General features: G+C 45.9%; 1 protein-coding gene across 4 annotated transcripts in view; it reads right to left on the reverse strand.

Moving 5' to 3' along the window:
• TEAD1 (TEA domain transcription factor 1) overlaps positions 1-18,785 on the reverse strand; it is a 167,913-nt gene that overhangs the window by 15,272 nt on the left and 133,856 nt on the right. The gene's annotated exons all lie outside the window — the stretch shown is intronic.

The raw sequence follows: 18,785 nt of genomic DNA on the forward strand, positions 1-18,785 counted from the left end.
GCAAGTAATGGGACTGGAGAGCAAGGGTGCGGCAGGATCCCTGGGGAAGGAGGCTGTGGCAGTGTTCCAGTCTCTGTTAGGGCTCTATTGTGGCCCTCCTCCCATTTCTGTGAGGGAAACATCTCTCAAAGCAACAGTGTGGGAGGGGTTTAGGACCTCGCTCTCATGCCCAGTCTAAAGTGGTAGGAGGGCTTTCAGGAATGATTCTTCCCATGTGCCCTTCCAGCTGCTGCCTAGGAGGATGCAACAAGACCTCCCCAGGTGTTGGCACCATGACCTTGAACTCCCCCAGACCCAAGAAGAGACAAATCTCACTCCTTGACAAACCATGCTGTCCACGGTATTCTGTGACAGCAGCACAAACTAGAACAAGACAGTCATGGCTTCATGTCTTCCCTCCCTTCTGCACCTACTGGACCCTGCAGCACACAGCTTTGAGTTTAGAGCTGGGGATAAGAAAGAGCAATCCAAGGTTGAGCCAGCTCCTGCACAGATGTGAGACTTCCACTACGGTACAGATGTCACAAGGTCAGACAGGTGGGGGCTCCCGAGGATGAGGGAAGCCTTGGGCAGGAGGAACATTCAGTGAGGGAGACAATAGAGGGTGCACGGCCAGCGAGAAGGACTTACAAAGCCTAAGGAGACCCAGACAGTAATGGAGACCATATGGCAGGAGAAGCGGCAGGTGGGAGGATCTGGGTCTGCTACAACAGGTGTGAGCAGCAATGGGGCATGGCCAGGTCTGCTTTCCAAAGAGGCAGGCCTAACCCCAGCCAGAGGAGACTCAGAAAGTGAGCAAGACCAATGCAGTGATGAGGGCCAGGCTCTGGGTACCAAGGAACAGTGAGATTTTGGGGCAGGGGATCTGATACTCAGATGGGGTTTTGTATTTGGTGAGATCTAGTGCACTGGAGCGAATCACACCGACTGGCACTGCCCATCATGAAGTCCTCGCTCAGTCTATAAATGTTCAACAGGGTCCTGCATCTGAATTTGTCTTGATCTGAGTATCAGGAAAATGTCCTATTTTCCACCTCCAAGGAAGAAAAGCATGCACCCTAGGCTGCCCATGTTTATTTCGTGTGTCAGGAAATTCAAAGCTAAATTCGGTGCTCAACCTATAATCAACCTGCCTCAGGTGCTTTTAACAGCGTCTAACCACCAGTATACAGTTTCTTTTGTTGGTTTGCAATCTGGAATTTAAAGAACTTTCCCACATTTTGCTTTTAGAATTACACAAGACAGACCCGGCAGCGTGGTCCTCGCCTTGAAAGCACCGGGATCCCATATGGGCGCCGGTTCTAATCCCGGAAGCTCCACTTCCCATCCAGCTCCCTGCTTCTGGCCTGGGAAAGCAGTCAAGGACGGCTCAAAGCCTTGGGATCCTGCATCCGTGTGGGAGACCCGGAAGCAGTTCCTGGATCCTGGCTTCGGACTGGCATAGCATCGGCCATTGCACTCACTTGGGGAGTGAATCATCAGACGGAAGATCTTCCTCTCTGTCTCTCCTCCTCTCTGTATATCTGACTTTCCAATAAATAAATAAAATCTTTAAAAAAAGAAGTCCTCGGCCCAAAGCTTTGGGAACCTGCACCCGCGTGGGAGACCCGGAGGAGGCTCCTGGCTTCGGATCGGCATAGTATCGGCCCGTTGCGCTCACTTGGGGAGTGAATCATCGGACGGAAGATCTTCCTTTCTGTCTCTCCTCTCTGTATATCCGCCTTTCCAATGAAAAAATAATAAAAATAAATCTTTAAAAAAAAAAAAGAAGTCCTCTATATTAAAAAAAATAAAGAATTACACAGGGCATAAATAATAGATAAATCATAGATAAAAGATCCAGGAGCATGCTCTTCTCATATTCAGAGGTTCAACATCTGGCGTCACCAACTAGCAGCTCAGTGGGGCATGATGCATGTCCCTCTTGCAGTGAGCAAGCCAGGTCTGAAAGAACCCCAGTGTCAGCCTCAGCTCGTCTCCAGGGCACATTCTAGGGCACAGCAGGGTCCTCAGTACGGGCATCACCACCCAACACCCACGAGCCACTATCTCCCTGGCGCAAGCCAGCAGCAGACCTTCAGGAGCTGCTGCTGCTCATTTGTCTTGCATCTTTTACAGCAAGGCTCTGCAAAGTGGCCTGGGTGGTTGGCAGCAGCAGGATGATCAGACAGGGTTCTTCTCAGTGGGATTTGCGGTGGGGCAGAGGGAACCAACCAGTACAAAGGGTGCAGCCTCTTCTTTCTTTCCCCGAGATTCCCATTCTCCCCAGAGGTTACCAGTGCCACTGTTGCTTCTAGTGCCCTTCAGCGATATTTAGCATAGAGAAGGCTGGACACATTAAGTCTGCCCCCTCTGACTCCTTTTGTTACACAAATAGTACACTCCTCTAAACCTTGCTTTTACAGATGCATACATATTTAACTGCATATCTTAGCAGTCACACAGCACTGACCCAGGGCCAGTGGTAAGAATGACCACTTTCGAAAATGGACAGCCACACTTCTAGGTGGCTGCACACTGCCTCACTGCACAGGTATGCTGTGACTTAAGGCACACTCTACTGAGAATATGTGCCATGCTCCCCAACAAGCTTATGCTGAGCAAGAATGGGACATTAGAAATTATTTTTACTTTTCTTTCAATGAAAAAACAATCCCTTGAGCCCGCCGTGGTGGCGCAAGTGGTTAAGGTCCTCACTTTGCACGCCCAGGATCCCATATGGGTGCCGGTTCTAATCCTGGCGGCCCCGCTTCCCATCCAGCTCCCTGCTTCTGGCCTGGGAAAGCAGTCGAGGATGGCCCAAAGCCTTGGGATCCTGCACCCGCACAGGAGACCCGGATGAGGCTCCTGGCTTCGGACCGGCATAGCATCGGCCATTGCGCTCACTTGGGGAGTGAATCATTGGACGGAAGATCTTCCTCTCTGTTTCTCCTCTGTATATCCACCTTTCCGATAAAATAAAAATAAATCTTAAAAAAAAGAGAAAAAACAATCTCTAGCTTTGAAAAAGTATGTTCACGTGCTTGAATCAATAATGAACTCACTGTGCAATTTTATACTGTGGTTTAAGCAAACTAGTTGGCTTTCATGCCATCATGCTGTGTTGAAAGGCTGAAGAACAGGCGAGTGGTTTGCTGTAAGGAGTGGAGAATGGGAAGAAGCACACGGGGATTGACAACAAGGTGATGGTCACTGGGAGCATATAGGGAGTCTGGTTGTTTTTAAAAGGTCAATTTCAATTTAAATTGCTGGAAATCTTCACAGTGGTCACAATTCCACCCGAGCTGAGGTTGCAAGGCAAGTTAACACAGCTGTCCCAGGGTAACATGATCCTGTAATGCTCTATGTTAGTTCTGACTAAATTTCTTTTGACTTAAAAAAAAAATGTGGAATTCACTTGTTCATGGATATCTCTGTTTGCGCATTCATGTTGCTGCTGTGTGTAGCTCAGCCATTCTCATTACTACAATCTTTGAGAAATGCCATAATGTATCCTCTCTATTACTGATGAACCTTCTGAGACATTGTAAACTTTCCAGGATACTTTTAAACAAATTCCATAAAACTTGGGTTTAAGTGTTGGTGTAAATCTAACAGGTTAGGATTTAAAAGACTCCCAAATGAACTGTAAGTAACCAATCTGTCATTACATGTGCTTTGCAATCACACTCGAAGAAGGAGCATAATAATGGGGCCACTCAACCACATCACAGCTGCTCTTCAGGAATTTTCTAGGAGGAGGTATCGATGTGGAAGATAATAATCTGTCAGCTGATGGCATTACAGATCTTCCAGAAAGATATGTGGTCATTGAACTGTCCTGGAGCGAGTAGTATCAAAGGAAGAAAGCTGGCATTAGATCACCGACAAAGGAGGCAAACTCTATAATGAGGCTGGGATTCTTGCTGAGTTCATTACCGCCCCTACTGACATACCTCTCACTCAACCAAAGACTCAGAATGTACTTACAAAGGCAAGGAAATGAGGGAAAAGCAACATATTGCTAGCAGAGATTCAAATAATGTCTACCCAATCAGCTTTTATTGGACCAAAGACTATCTCTTTTCTAAACGCATATAAGTGTAAAAATTGCAGAAACAGCTAAAATTCAGCAAACCTTGTCACTGGCTGGGTTCTGATGCATATATATTTTAAATTTTTTATAAATTACTGAAAATGCTGGCTGGGGAAGGCAAGTCCAGGGAGACAGGTCCTTCTAGGAAATCTCAACTGCCCAAAGTACCACCTGATTTCATGGGCTAACTCTCTTCCTACCTGTTCAGACAGTAGTCCTTTTCCTGGCACCGCAGCCTGCCTTGCCTGACAATTATTTTCAGGAAATCGTGCTGGGTTAGCTCTGTGAGAGAGCCCTTTCTCCAGTTTGTTAGTTTCCTTTTGCTGTTTTAACTTGATCTTTTGTTTGTTTCAGAGAGAGCTCTACCTAGCAGTTAATTCTCCAAATGCGTACAAGGCTAGGGCTGGGCCAGGCCGCAGGGTAGCAGATAATAGAAGCCCTATTATTTGAGCCATCACAAGCTGTCTCCTAGGTCAGCACTTCCAGGATGTTGGAACTGGGAACAAAACTGTGATTCCAACCTAGCTACTGGTATACCAGCTGCAGACATCCTAACTGAAAGCTTAATCACTGGTCCATGTGCCCCCGATGAATGGCTTAAAATGACATTTATCATTTTACGTCGCTATAGGCAGCAATTCAACTGTGCTCTCAGCAGGTTAAGAGCAAGGTGTAGCCTGGGCTGTGTTCCCTTGTAGGGGTGTTCTGGGCAGCACCCACATTCCCTGTCTCAAGCTTTTTCCTCCATTTCTATAGCTACTAACACCACTGAGTCCCCTCTGTATGTCACTGCACTGCCCTCTCTTTCCCACTTTGAAGGAACCTGTTGACTATACCGGGCTCTGCCACACAATCCCAGATTCCATACACACTTGAATTCCCCTTTTCCAGGTGATACAGTCACAGACACCCTGGACTCAAGTTTGGGGACCAAGATGCTGTCTGCCACAGCTGCTAGTGGGCAATCAGTGTCCCTGCCCCTTCCACTCTCCTCTCACTTTCCCTCAGCCCACCCTTCCTCTGCCTTCCATCCCATAAGGCTCCCCAGCTTCGGTGTGCTTCCCAAGGTTTCAGTTCTGCGATTGGTTTTAGGGAAGTGCTGCCGGGGCCCAGACCTCCACTCCATTCAGGGCGGGCCCTTGCGCATGCTATGCCTTACCTGTCATCATCTGCTCTCAGATTGCTGACTGATAGTAGAGCCAGCAAAGGGGAAGGACTACGAGCCACTTGGCTGAGTCTTGGGTTTCCCATCCTTAACCACAGAGGAGACCAAGTTTCCTAAGGCAACTGTGGTGATGCCAGAGGGTCACACCTATGAAATCCACCCATCAGCCACCTGTTGTAAGACGGCAGCTGCTGGCAACACCCAGAGTCACCCTATCACCTTGGGCATCTGAAATACTGACCGGGGCAGAACCAAAGAGTAGCCCAGCTGTGTGGACTCTCGACTCCTCTGAACTAAGCCAGGGAAGAGAGCAACCGTTCCTGCAGAAGCTGCACACTTCGAGCCTTGGGAGAACTGCAGCAGGAGCAGGAGAAAAGTGAAACCCCCTCCCCACAAACCTCCTTCACTCCCCACCCCACCTCCCTGCTTCACTGGGTGAAAGACTGCTGGCAGTAATGAGAACAGGTAACTTTAAGGGAGTGAGGGGCAGGAGGCAGGGGGCAGGACCAGTTGGAGGGGGGCGATACTCTCTCCCATCCATCTCTCCCTTCTGCCCTGGAAGGGTCAGTGGGAATTACTTGGTTGCAAAAATGAAAACATCAAGAGGAGGACTATCCATGACAAGAGACAGTCTAATGGGCGCTGATGAATGTGAGGAGATGCTGGCGTGTTCAAACCACCACTTTGAACCTCTCCTCTCGGTCCTCTCTGAGCAATGATCAAAGGACCAAGATTTCAAATTGTGAAGCAATTTTTTCCAATGGCAGCATCTGGCTCCTTGGCAGGCGGCACTGAGAGCTGGGCCCTGTTGTGGGCGGCTGTCCAGGGATGCCACATGGTAAGGTTCGGCCAGGCAAGGCAGGCCTCACAGCTGCTCCTGCAAGCGCCAAAGGTCAATTGCTCAGCACTGGGGCAGTTGGGTTGGGAACAGACAGACAGGGGCCTCAAGAGGCAGTAGCCTCAAGGGGGGATAGTGCATCTGGAGAAGGATGACTACTCTCAAAGCCCCTCTGCCTGTCTCATTAGCACACATCTGTATCCGGGCCCCCAGGTGGGGAGCGCTCAGCTGACCCTGTGAGGAACGTGCCACACACACTGCCCAGCTCAGGACACTGCACTTGGGGAGAGTGAAGGAGCCTCTCACAGGACTGCCCGGTGTTAAGTGTCTTCACTGGCGGCCACTCTGTCCCTGCCCTCTTCAACCAGACAGCAGCTGTACCTCTGTAGTCACTGCTGTTTTAAATAAGAATAACAGGAAAAAAAAAAAACAAAACAAAAAAACACCCCTGCCACCTGCTCTTCAAGTTGCTTCCCATTAATTATGGCATATATTTACATCCGCAAAATAGACAATTTTTAACAACACCATGGAGGGCCCCTTTATTGCACAGGCTGGCACCCCTATTTGAATTTCATAAACATTCAGTACTTCAAAGAGTCTTAAAAGCTTGCTCTAATTATAAAATGTGCCGCTTGAAGGACTGTTTGCATTGCAAATTCCTACAAATACCAGCATTCATTAGAAAATCTTAATTAACATCGCCCACACAACTTCAGGTAGGGTCAGAGTCCTGGCCAAAGGCCACTGCTTCCCAGTGGAGGTAGCCAAGGAGGACTGGGCACCCAGCTGAGCTGGCCCTGTTCATCAGGTGTGCCCTGATAACACTGGCCCAGGACGGCACTGCCCAGGCATCAGGCCCTTCTCTGGCCTTGGGATCTTGTGTATATGAAGTCTTTAACTGAACAACTGCCTCAAACCAACCAACTGCATGTAGCAAAGAAACAGGTAAATGTAGATAAGACATTGGCTCTTTGGTAAAATCTGCATTTAAAATGAATAACAAATATCTTTTTAGTACATGTGGGAGGTAGGTTTTCAAAAGCTTATAGAAAATGTGCATTATTGAAAAAAAAAATGCTTGGATTCCAAGATGTTTTGGATTCGAGTAGATTTATGGTTTTAGTTCCATTTTCCCATGGCTTATCTGAAGTCCCCATGCTTGTGTATCAAGATTCTCCAGTGTAAAACCAAATGGTATCTGTGCATATGCTGTGTTTGTTGGTACACACTAAAAGTCCAGAGTGGAGTCGGCCCAAGCTTCTGAGGCGGTGATGTGTGTGAGGATGAGCTCTCTTTTTATTCTAAATTCTTTTAAAGGTTTTATTTTTCATTTGAAAGGCAGAGTTACACAGAGAGGAGAGAGAAATCTCTTATCTGTTGCTTCACTCCCCAAATGGCCACAATGACTGGAGATGAGCTGACCTAAAGCCAGGAGCCAGGAACTTCTTCTGGGTCTCCCACATGGGTACAGGAGCCCAAGGACTTGGGTCATCCTCTGCTGCTTTCTCAGGCCACAAGCAGATTGCTGGATTGGAAGTGGAGCAGCAGGAACAGTAACCAATGCCAAAATGGAATGCTGGCACCACAGGTAGAGAACTAATCTGTCACAGCTCACTTTGCATTCTCTGAACTGCCAGAAGTATTCATAACAAACTTGTTCTGCTTTTTTACATGTAAAAACTAACAGTGGGAAGGGGCTGACTGCTGACAGACACACCTTGGATCTGCGCCTGACACAGAGAGAAAGCATGTCCCACATGGCCAAAGGAGCTCTTCTTGACAACATACCCAAGCCTCACAAAATTGGGTCTGGAAGTAAGCAGTCATCCTGACAGACCCACTGCAGTTCTATCCTTGCAGAAGGCACAAAGAAAAGTGAACCGTGTTTCTGCCCACAGGACTATGGCTGGAGGAGCAGCTGCTCCATGTCTGCCGTCCCTGAGTGTAAGTTTAACAGTAGCTCTAAGAAAACAGTGGCTCATCTGCAATCCTGGCAGGACACAGGGTCAGCCATCACTCAAAGGACCAGGGACTGAAGGCATTTTAGCCATGACAGCCCAGAAATGAGATCTCCCATGAGGCCTAAGCAATTCCCAATTTGAGAGGTTCTGCCTGGATGCTCTCAAGGCTTTAGTTCAACGCTGTAGGGGAGGGAGGGGCCAATATTAACAAGGGTTAAGAGATCAGAGACGTTCCAGTTGTGGGCAATGGCCTAGGTTGTACTGTACCTAGGCATGTGTTACGTTGCTGGGAGAAAAGCAGCTAATAGCTGGCAGGCATCCTGGGCCTGGTTAATGCCAAATCTGTGTTAACCATACTAGTGTGCCAGCCAGCAGAGCCCCCTAATCTATTCTCTCTCCTCCTCCCTCTATCTCTCTGTCTACACACACACACACACACACACACACACACACACACACACACACACACACACACACATACATATATGTATTTTGAGGGGATCTAAAGATACATGGGGGATGGGAGATGCTGGGTCCTTGAGCTCCAGGGGTGTGGTGGAGTTTGGCAGGGCCCAGATTGCTTGGTGTGAGTCCTTAGGTCTGCCTAAGCAGTGGGTGCTAGATCCATGAGTCCTGGGGCCAGGGGTGTCTGGCAGGGTCTGAGTCACTTGGCCTGGGTCCTTGGGCTCATCTGAGTGGTGAGTGCCAGATCCATGAGCCCCAGGGTCTGGCAGGATCCGGGTTGGGCAGCCCAGGGTGCCAAAGATGCCAGGCAAGCGCACTGACCATTTGGCAGCATGCTTGTGGACTTGTAGGGGGCTTGGGGGATGGCACAGGTGGGGGCATGCAGAGACATGAGGGCTCATATCCAGGACTGGTGGTCTGTCTGTCACGTGTATGTTTCAGAACTGGGCCTCCTCAAAGGAAGAGATGGAGCAGTGGATGACAGGCCCAGAAGCACACAGAGGATATGGCAGTCCATGGGAATCTGCAGAGGAAATCTGGTATCATACCAGAGGAAGGAGGACAAAACAAATTGGACAACTACCCCAACCAAGCGATGAAAGCAAATATCTAGGATATCTAGGCAAATGGAGACTCTAAGGTGGACTATGTCAGCCAATGGACTTTGGAACGATTTCACCATCCTTGGTTTGGCAAGACTGACAGCATTTCAGAACTATTCAAACCACTTGAGTGGAATGCTCAGAGCGTGCTCCACATCAGAGACCCTGGGTTGATACTGGGTGGCCGTTTCCCATCCCTGGGTACTAGGGCGGTTGGGAGGCTGAGTGTAGCACTCCTCTTTTCTCTCCCCTTCCTCCAGATATAGGAAGAAGTAAAAGGAAGTTTGGAAACAATGGTCTCACCCACTTTACCCTAACCCTCACTTCTTTCAACAATCAACGATGTTCAAACAACTCAAAATCTGCATACCATATGACCCAGCAATTGCACTCCTAGGAATATATCCAAAACACCTGTTTTACGACAAACCAACATGCATCCCTATGTTCATTGCAGCACAATCAGTAATTGCAAAAACATGGAAGCAACCGAAATGCCCATCAATAGAAGATTGGATAAGAAAGCTTTGGTTCATCTACTCCATGGAATACTACTCAGCTATTAAAAAAAACAAAATGCAGTTCTTTGTGGCTAAATGGGCCCAACTGGAAACTATAATGCTAAGGGAAATGAGCGAATCCCAAAAGGTTAGATACCACATGTTTGCCTTGATTTAACCTGTAATTTTTTGTTTGGTTGTTTGTTATTTTTTGAACCTGTCATTGATACTGTCTCAACCCAGATGTTTCGAAGAATGGAACTTGCATTATTTTTAACATATTGTTTACCCAATACTATGTCAATTAATTCCATAATGTTGTATATTGATACTGAGGTTTTGTTGGGGCTTTTAACTGACCGGATCTTTACTCTGTTAGCCCTATCTTCAGACTAGAGAAGGTCTCCCCAAGAGGCCACTGAACTTATCTGGACAATAAGACGCTGGACTTTATGCTAGATATGTGTTTGCAAGGAACGAATCTCAACTGAACTTGAACTGTGGTTATGCAACAAGGTGGAGGAATCCACCATGGGGGGAGGGGTATGGGAGGGGTGGGGGGGATCCCCAGTGCCTATAAAACTGTATCACATAATACAATGTTAACAACAATAAAAAAAAAAAAAGAGAGAGAGAGAGAGATCAGAGAAAAAGCAAGCTTTGGTGCTCATCTTCCAGACAGTCATGACCTGTGCAATCCATCAGTTCATTCCAACCATGGTTTATGCTGTCAGGGGACTGCACTACACTTGGAGTTGTGCAAGCCCCAGTGCCCACAGGGACCTGAGCAAGTTCCCAATTCTTTGCACAGCTGTCCTCATCCTCTGAAAACTCCTCCCAACTCTACTTTCACTGACCAAATTTTTAAATGCATATATTCCATATAGAAGTGTCTGGGATGAAGCCCCACTTCCACCTCTGCTTCAGATCTAGCTCCCTTCTACCAGACCTGGAAGGTGGCAGAAGATACACCACTGCTACCCATGTGAGAGGCCCAGATGGAGGTTTCGGTCCTTGGATCTGACCCTGGTCCAGCCATGGTTGTTGCAGGCACCTGATGAATGGAAGATCTCTGCCTCTGTTGCTTTGTCTTTCAAATAGGCAAGTCAAAATGAATAAATATTAAAAGAGAGAGTGAGAGCTTCAGTTCAAGTGGGATGCATGAGGCCTTGTAGAATATTTTCAAGCATAAAGGGTTCTGCACTGCCTCCTGCCTCTACAGCAGCTTTTGTCCACGCCCCCACTGGAACTATTGTCCAGTGCTCTGTGTCTGACAGTCAGAGCCCCTGCCTCCTGCCTGTTTCCAAGTCCTGCAGGAGCACAGTACAATTCAGTGACTCTAGGGATGAGATGGCTACACAGTGTGTTTGTGTCCTGCGCTCCCCTCTTCCTCCTCCTGCAAACTCCCTGGGAATGATTCCTCAACAAACTGTTAGGTGTTAACAGGACCCGACTCCACAGATGAGGGTAGCAGCTTTCCTCACGCTGTTTACTGAATGAAAGCCAAGAAATTTACAGCCACTGACTCAAAAAACAAACTTGAGAAGTTATTGCACACACTGTGCTGCTGGATACACTAAGGTTATAGCGGGATCCCCGCTCCCATAGTGAAGCTTCCACACAGTTGGGCAGACAGGGAAGGAGCAATCCCAGCCAGCAGCCAAGGCGGGTAGTGCTAACAAGCTCTAAATATTTTTTCTTATGAAATCACATGCAAATGGGAAGAGATGCAACCATTCTTATTCCCTTATTTCTGTGCATGAAATAGCAGAGCCTGCCTATCAAGAGATGATTTTTCATAAGGTGACAGTAATCATATAAAACACCATCCGCCTGAGTAAGACTGAATGTGTATTGTTCCCCAAGCACCACTGAACACAGTGAAGTTGCTAATCTTTCTTCCACTTCTATCTGCCATCACTTGCTGTTGCTAATTTCAAGACTTAACACATTTTGGGAGGAAACACAAGCAGGGGGAAATGAAAAACTTGTGGAGCTGAAAGGGCCCCTTCTTAACTGACAGTGGTCCAAATCACGGCTGCTACCGTGGGCGTTCATGAACAGTTAACAGCAAGGACAGCAGGCTCCCGGCGCTAGACTTGGAGCTACAATCCCAATCCACAACACACACTACTCAACGGCAAAGAGGTTAGCTATTGGGCCAAAGGGGCTGGGCTGTGAGTCCGTTCTGGGAGCTCACATTTGCTCAATTTCTCCTTCAATATAGTGCAATTGTTTTATTTACAGTGAGTGTCATTTTGGTTCACAAATGTGGTTTTGTTTCTAACAATATACAAATATCTTCTAAAGGTCTGGCCCCCTTCCAGATAACTTGCTTCCCCTTCTGTTTCATAAGATCTTCTCACATCTGTTGTTAGTAAAGTAACCTCATCTTCTCTTCTTCTAAAAAAATTAGTTAACAAAGTAAATTAAGGCAACCAAAAGACAGGAACAAAAAAAAGGCACGAACACATTGTATCAAAAAGATACCATCATATTTACAGCTGCACTATTCACAGTTGCCAAAATAAGGAATCAACCAAGGTGTCCACCATCAGATGAATGAATAAAGAAAATATGGCATATAGACACCATGGAATATTCAGCTGTAAAAACAAAATTCTAGCATTTGCATCGGGATGGTTGCAAATGGACATCTTGGAAAGTTTCTTCAGACCAGGTTCCCAATCTGGATTCTCTCAAGGACTATTAGGACAGACAGAAGTACTCTGAGGCCCTTCTAAAAGTTAGTAGTTTTGTCTGCATTTCTTAGTCAGTTAAATGCATATTTTACTGATTTAAGTAAATGTTGGCATGGCTAGAAATGAACTCAGCTGCCATCCACACTTGAGTTTCATCCTTCAGAATGCATGACCGAATCCCATCTACTTCCCAGTGCTGCGAATCCCATGGTTACACCCAAGATTGTGACCACTTTTTAAAAAATTTTAAATAAACTGTGCTAGGTGTGGTACAATGGCTCAATTGGCTGAATCCTCCCCTGAAAAAAAAAATATATATATATAACTTTTTGAGGTGCTTGAATGTTTTTTATTAAAAAACATACAACTTTTTGAGGTGTTTGAATGAGGGATTCAAATTAAATTTTTAAATTGATTTACTATTTTTTTTTTTTTGGAAAAGTAGATTTACAAAGAAGAGATGGAGAGAAAGATCGGTCCACTGGTTCACTCCCCAAGGGACTCTAATGGCCAGAACTGAGCTGATCCAAAACCAGGAGCCAGGAGCCAGTAGTTTCTTCTAGGTCTCTCATGTGGGTGCAGGGTTCGAAAGCTATGGGGCATCCTCCAATGCTTTTCCAGGCCACAAGCAGGGAGCTGGATGGGAAGTGGAACAACCGGGATATAAACTGGGGTCCATATGGGATCCCGATGTATGCAAACAAGGCTTTAGCCACTGAGCCATTGTACTGGGCCTGAGAGATTCAAATTTAAGCTAACATTCCACTGCTCGTGGTGCCACACAAGCATATAACTAAGACAATGAAGGGATGACACATTTTTTTCAACACATCATAACCTAGTCTTCTACCAAGGAATGGGCATGGCTCTCATGGCGTCAGCTCTAAGAAGCACCCCGATTCTGGAGCTGTTGCAAAGGGTCCAGCTGTATGTCTTAGACTCAAGAGAGCAGTATATATATAGGGTCTTCAGAAACATTGTGGAAAATGTGTATTATTAAAAAAATTATACAAGGATTTCAAGATTTTCCACACCACCAAAAATTTTTTTTTAAAATTCTATACTTCACAAACTTTCTGTCGTGCCATTGTGTAAAAACCGGCCTTGCTCTCCTGCTTCCACACACCGGAGTACTCCCTCATTGCAGAGGGCTGCTGCAAGTGAGTTATCATTGCCATCAGCTGGTGCATGGAGAACGTAAAACACAGCATAGAAACACACCGGCATAGTATTCAGCACTATAAAAAGAGCTAATTATGGATTCATGCTACCAGACAGGTGGATCTACCTCCAAAATATTCTGGTGCATCAAAGAAGCCAGACACCAAGGAGCACGCACTGCCTAACTCCTCTTGCATGAAATGACCAGAGAAGACACACTGGTACAGACAGGAAATGGGCACAAAGCCCCCTTTCATAGGGGGAGGAAATCTTCCAAAATTTGATCATAGTATGGGTACACAAATCTGTAAACTGTTCTAAAAAATAATTGAATTTTGCAAAGTTGATGAAATGAATGAATTTTAGGATGTGTAAATTACACCTCAAAAGGCACTTTAAAAAACAAATTTCACCAGCCACACAGTTGTTTTTAAGGGTTTTGGGGTGCCCCACTACATTAAGGCAGGAGATTGTACAAGGCTGAGGGGAAAGGCAGATGGGCCAATGTTGGCATCCTGGGCTCTGCTGCTCACCTATGTTTTGAGGTCTGGGCTGTGGGTCAGCAGTCCAGCAGGGGACGGCCACTTGGCTTGTTGCCATCCCATGAACTGACCAAATGCTAAGGTATCTGCACCTTGGATGTTAACTGACGGACTACAGGTAGCAGCACTAAGTACTTTGTCCACAGCAACCTCCAAGGCCAGGTTGAAAGAGTAGAGAGGATGCTAGGAACAAATAAGACAACTTGATTTTAGAAACTGAAATGTGCAGATTTAAGCAGCTAGCAGAAAAAAAAAAAAAAGGACCAGATATAAGATCTCTGTTGCAATTTACTAAGTTCAGACAAAAATAAGTGCTGCAAACATTGCTAAAAAACAAATAAAAGGCACCTCAGGAGAAACAGTAAGCTTGTTTAAGGGCTGGCATTATGGTACAGTGGCATGCTCTATCAGAGTGCCGCCCCAGTCCTGGCTGCTGTGTTTCTGATCCAGCTCCCTGTGCCTGGGCAAGATGGCCCAAGGAGCTGGGTCCCTTTCCTGCAGGTGGGGATCTGCATGGAGTTCTAGGCAATTGACTTGAGCCTGACCCAGTCTTGGCTGTTGAAGCCATCTTATTTGAACCAATGGATGAAAGGTTTCTCTCTCTGTCACTCTACCTTTTAAATAAGCAAAACAAATACTTTTTAAAAAGCAAAAATCAGGCTCAGCGCTATAGCCTAGTGGCTAAATCCTGATCTTACACATGCCAGGATTCCATACGGGTGCCAGCTCATGTCCCGGTTGTTTCACTTCCCTTCCAGCTGCTTGCCTGTGGCCTGAGGAAACAGTTGAGGATGGCCTTGGGACCCTGCACCTGTGTGGCAGACAGGAAGAACTCCCAGCTCCTGGCTTTGCATCAGCTCAGTTCTAGCTGTTGCAGCCACTTGGGGAGTGAACCAGCGGATGGAGGATCTTTCTCTCTGTAAATCTAAATCTGTCTTTACAATAAAAATGAATAAATCTAAAGCAAATAATTTTTTTCTTAAAAATTAAAAAAAGAAACAAAAAACCTACTTAAGAAACATCCATTGGAAGCACCTCCTGAAATCTAAGAATATATAGTCTAAAGGTCATTCTAATTCTTTTTACACATGAAACTTTAGGGTTGGTACGTATGCATGTAAGTATGTATGTTTTTGTAAGGCAGAGTTACAGAAAGAGGACAACCAGAGACAGAGAGACATAACACAGAGAGAAACATCTCCTAACATCTGCTTCACTCCCCAACTGGCTACAATAACCAGGCTCTTCATCCAAGTCTCTCATTTGGGCTATATGCTACTTTCACGGGTCAGTTAGTAGGGAGCAAGATCAGAAGTGGAGCAGCCGGGAATGGAACCAGCACCCATATGGGATGTAGGTGTTGTCAGGCAGCAATGTAACTTGCTATAGTCACAACACCAGCTCCCACAGAGTCATTACACGAGACCAGTGAGATCTCAAACTGCAAACCTTATTTAAATTGCCTTGCTTCCTTTAACATAGTTATGATTGAATTTCCTTATAAAGGTTAAGTACTCCCAATAATTATACTGAAGGAGTAATGGTTTCTACATAATCATCTAAGTGCTTAATTTTAATTTTGCAAACCTTAATTTAATAAACAAGTATCTGATCTCAGAATAATTGCTTCTAGATTTGCAAATGTCACACTAGCCACGATATTCTAAACATCTCCAATCTAGACCTCATTATTTGGGCATTTATGCCTGAAGGGCCCCATCACTGATATATTAGAATCATTTGCTAAAAAAAAAAGTGATTTGAGACAAAACAAAAAACCTTTCTAAGCACTATCACTTTATCTTCAAACAAATGTTAATTATAAGGCACCTTATTTTCATTAAAAACCATTACTATCTAATTGGAAAGTACTAAAAATTATTTCTTTTTATCATATTCTATATTTTCTAATTAATTTTTCATTAACTTGGACAATCACTTTTATATCCTCTATGATAGTAACTTTCTAATTTCTGAACCACTGTATTATTATATATGCTAAAAAAAGGTTTAAGAACATCAAAGAGTTTTCACTTATAATAGATATTTCTTATACTAGAAATTTTAATTAAGAGCATTTACAAATACTTGGCATATCATTTTAAAGTAGTTTATGTTTGCTCATCTTTGGTTAAAATTAAACATTACTATATTTTCTTTAAAAAGCTTAGTGGGGCCTGGCGTGATGGCCCAGTGTTTAAGGTCCTCACCTTGCACGCCTGGGATCCCATATGGCCGCCGGTTCTAGTCCCAGCAGCCCCGCTTCCCTTCCAGCTCCCTGCTTCTGGCCTGGGAAAGCAGTCAAGGACGGCCCAAAGCTTTGGGACCCTGCACCCGCGTGGGAGACCTGGAAGAGGCTCCTGGCTTTGGATCGGCATAGCATCGACCGTTGCGATCACTTGGGGAGTGAATCATTGGATGGAAGATCTTCCTCTCTCTCTCCTCTCTGTATATCTGCCTTTCCAATAAAAAATAAAAATAAATCTTTAAAAAAAAAAAAGCATAGTGATAGGAGGTTGGTGCAGTGGGAGAGCAAGTTAATCCTCTGCCTGTGATGCCAGCATCCCATACGTGTCTTGGCTGCTGCACTTTTGATCCGACTTCCTACCCATGCCCTGTGAAGGCAGTAGAGATCCTTGGGACCTGCACCCATGTGGAGACCTGGAGGAAGGTCCTGGCTCCCAGCTTTGGAGCAGCTCAGCTATAGCCATGGTGGCCATTTGGCGAGTCAACCAGTGGATGGAAGGATGTCTCAGCTCCTGCCTCTTTCTCACTGTAATTCTTTCAGTAAAATGAGTGAATTTGCTGGTTTGCCTTCTGTAATGAGTGAACAGTGGTCACTTGCTTGGACACTGGACAAGTGGCAGCAGTTTCTTAAAAGAGTAACTGCGATTCTGAAATCATATCAGCGCACTTTTCACACTTGAATGCCCTAAAATCCATAAATCACAGCACCCAGCCAGAGCAGCTAACATCATTGTGATCACATCACAGAAGTCTTTAAGTACCAGGAATTTCTAAGAGTTCACTGAGGTGGATGCAAATTTCCCAAAATTCTAATTTTCATTTGCAAGGTTGGGTTTATATTTCCAGCAGCAGAAACCATCACATGGCTCCATGGAGGCTCACTGTGTTCATTCCCAACGTGTATTCTAGGTCAAGAAGCGAGAGAATTCATCAGAGACACCACTGGCTTGACAGGTGCTTCTGTGTGTTAGCAGCTGAGACACTGCCTTCTTCCTGAGGTGTCAGAGCTTAACCACGGAGCTGCTACACCATCAGCAACAGTGGACAGAGCTCACAGTAAACCATACTGCAATGAAAATAGCTTTGACCAGGTCAACTTCATAAAAGGATCCTGAAGAATCCCCAGCTTTATGTTGCTGACTATGGTCCTACCATATAATGACTGCTTCCCCTGCATCTATCACCATTCAGATTACCAGAAGGCAGACACCAATTCAGGATGGGAAAGTGACTACCCAGTGGCCCATCTGTAGTACTTACCTCATTAACACCAATGTAAGGAAAAGGCTACTTCCACCATCCAAATTTCATTGAGCAAGCATAGAAAATAAAATTGTGTTATCATGGAAGGATAACACAAACTAAACACAGTAAAATTACTATGCAAATTCTAGTCCCTCCCCCAAAGAAATTAAAACATGACATGAACTTTTCTTTAGTTCATTCATTTGTGCCCCCTCCGCAGTTGTTGCTTTTTTTTTTTTTTTTTTGCTTGATTGATTGTATAGGACACTTGTTTAGTGTTTGGACAGATCTTGGTCTGCAGACCCTGTGCTTCATGGTGTTCAGGGCACTACGCAGCCAGGAAACAGGTGGAAGCATTCAAGTCAGAACAAATCTTATCTCCAGTCCCAGGTCCTCAGTCTACAGGCTGACTCGGGGTCAATTCTCCTAGTGGGATGAGAGGCAAATTCCACTGAAAACTGCGAGGACTGGCAGATACAGATAAAAGGCCTTGTAGTGCAGCTCCCAGCACACCACAGCCATTGGATAAATGGAAGCTTCCAAATGAATACGATCCCCTGGGGGCAGTCAGAGTCCAGAGGGTAGCAGGACACATATCTAAATAATTAAGGCACAGCACGGACACAGATTAATGCAAAATGCAAGGGAAGCAAAAGAAAAATCAATGGGCTGCTTAAATGAGGAAGGAGCCACTGGCTAACGGAAAGGTGAGGAGTTAGAGGGGAAATGGTGCATGGGGACAGAGCCGCCAATACAGGGCAGGAGACAGCTGGCTGGGGCAGAGCAGGCCTGGCAGAACCCAGGAGAAACAACCTGCACCCAACTCACAGAAGGGCTTGCACAGTGACAACAGCTTTGTTATCCCCTAAAAACGGAGGATTCATAACCCTCAGCTCTAGCAGGCTGGCCAGTCCCCTGCAGACCCTGACTCTCTCCCTAGCACACTTGACGCTTAGGCCTGTTTGGAGTCAACAGCAGTACCCTGGCCAGCAAGGCTCCTTGCAGAGTTGTGAGCTGCCTGGGGAATTTGCCTGGGTCCTTGTCAAAGCGTGGTATGACGTAGGGGCTCCGAAGTTCACACCATGCTCTACGTCTAGTGCTCCCTTGGACCTCACAGGCTACTCTGCTTTATGGAGGGATAAGAAACTGGAAGAGACAGAAGGCCCCCTGTCCCACTAATAGGGACAATCGGTGCTGTCTGGGTATATCCCGTGGAGGCACAGGGCCTGGTCCACAACCTGGTTGAGCCCCACTGTGGTCACGAATTAAATGGTGCCAA

This window comes from Ochotona curzoniae, unplaced genomic scaffold (assembly GCF_017591425.1).
Source record: "Ochotona curzoniae isolate NIBS_2020 unplaced genomic scaffold, NIBS_Ocur_1.0 contig_517, whole genome shotgun sequence".
In the NCBI taxonomy this organism is placed as follows: domain Eukaryota; kingdom Metazoa; phylum Chordata; class Mammalia; order Lagomorpha; family Ochotonidae; genus Ochotona; species Ochotona curzoniae.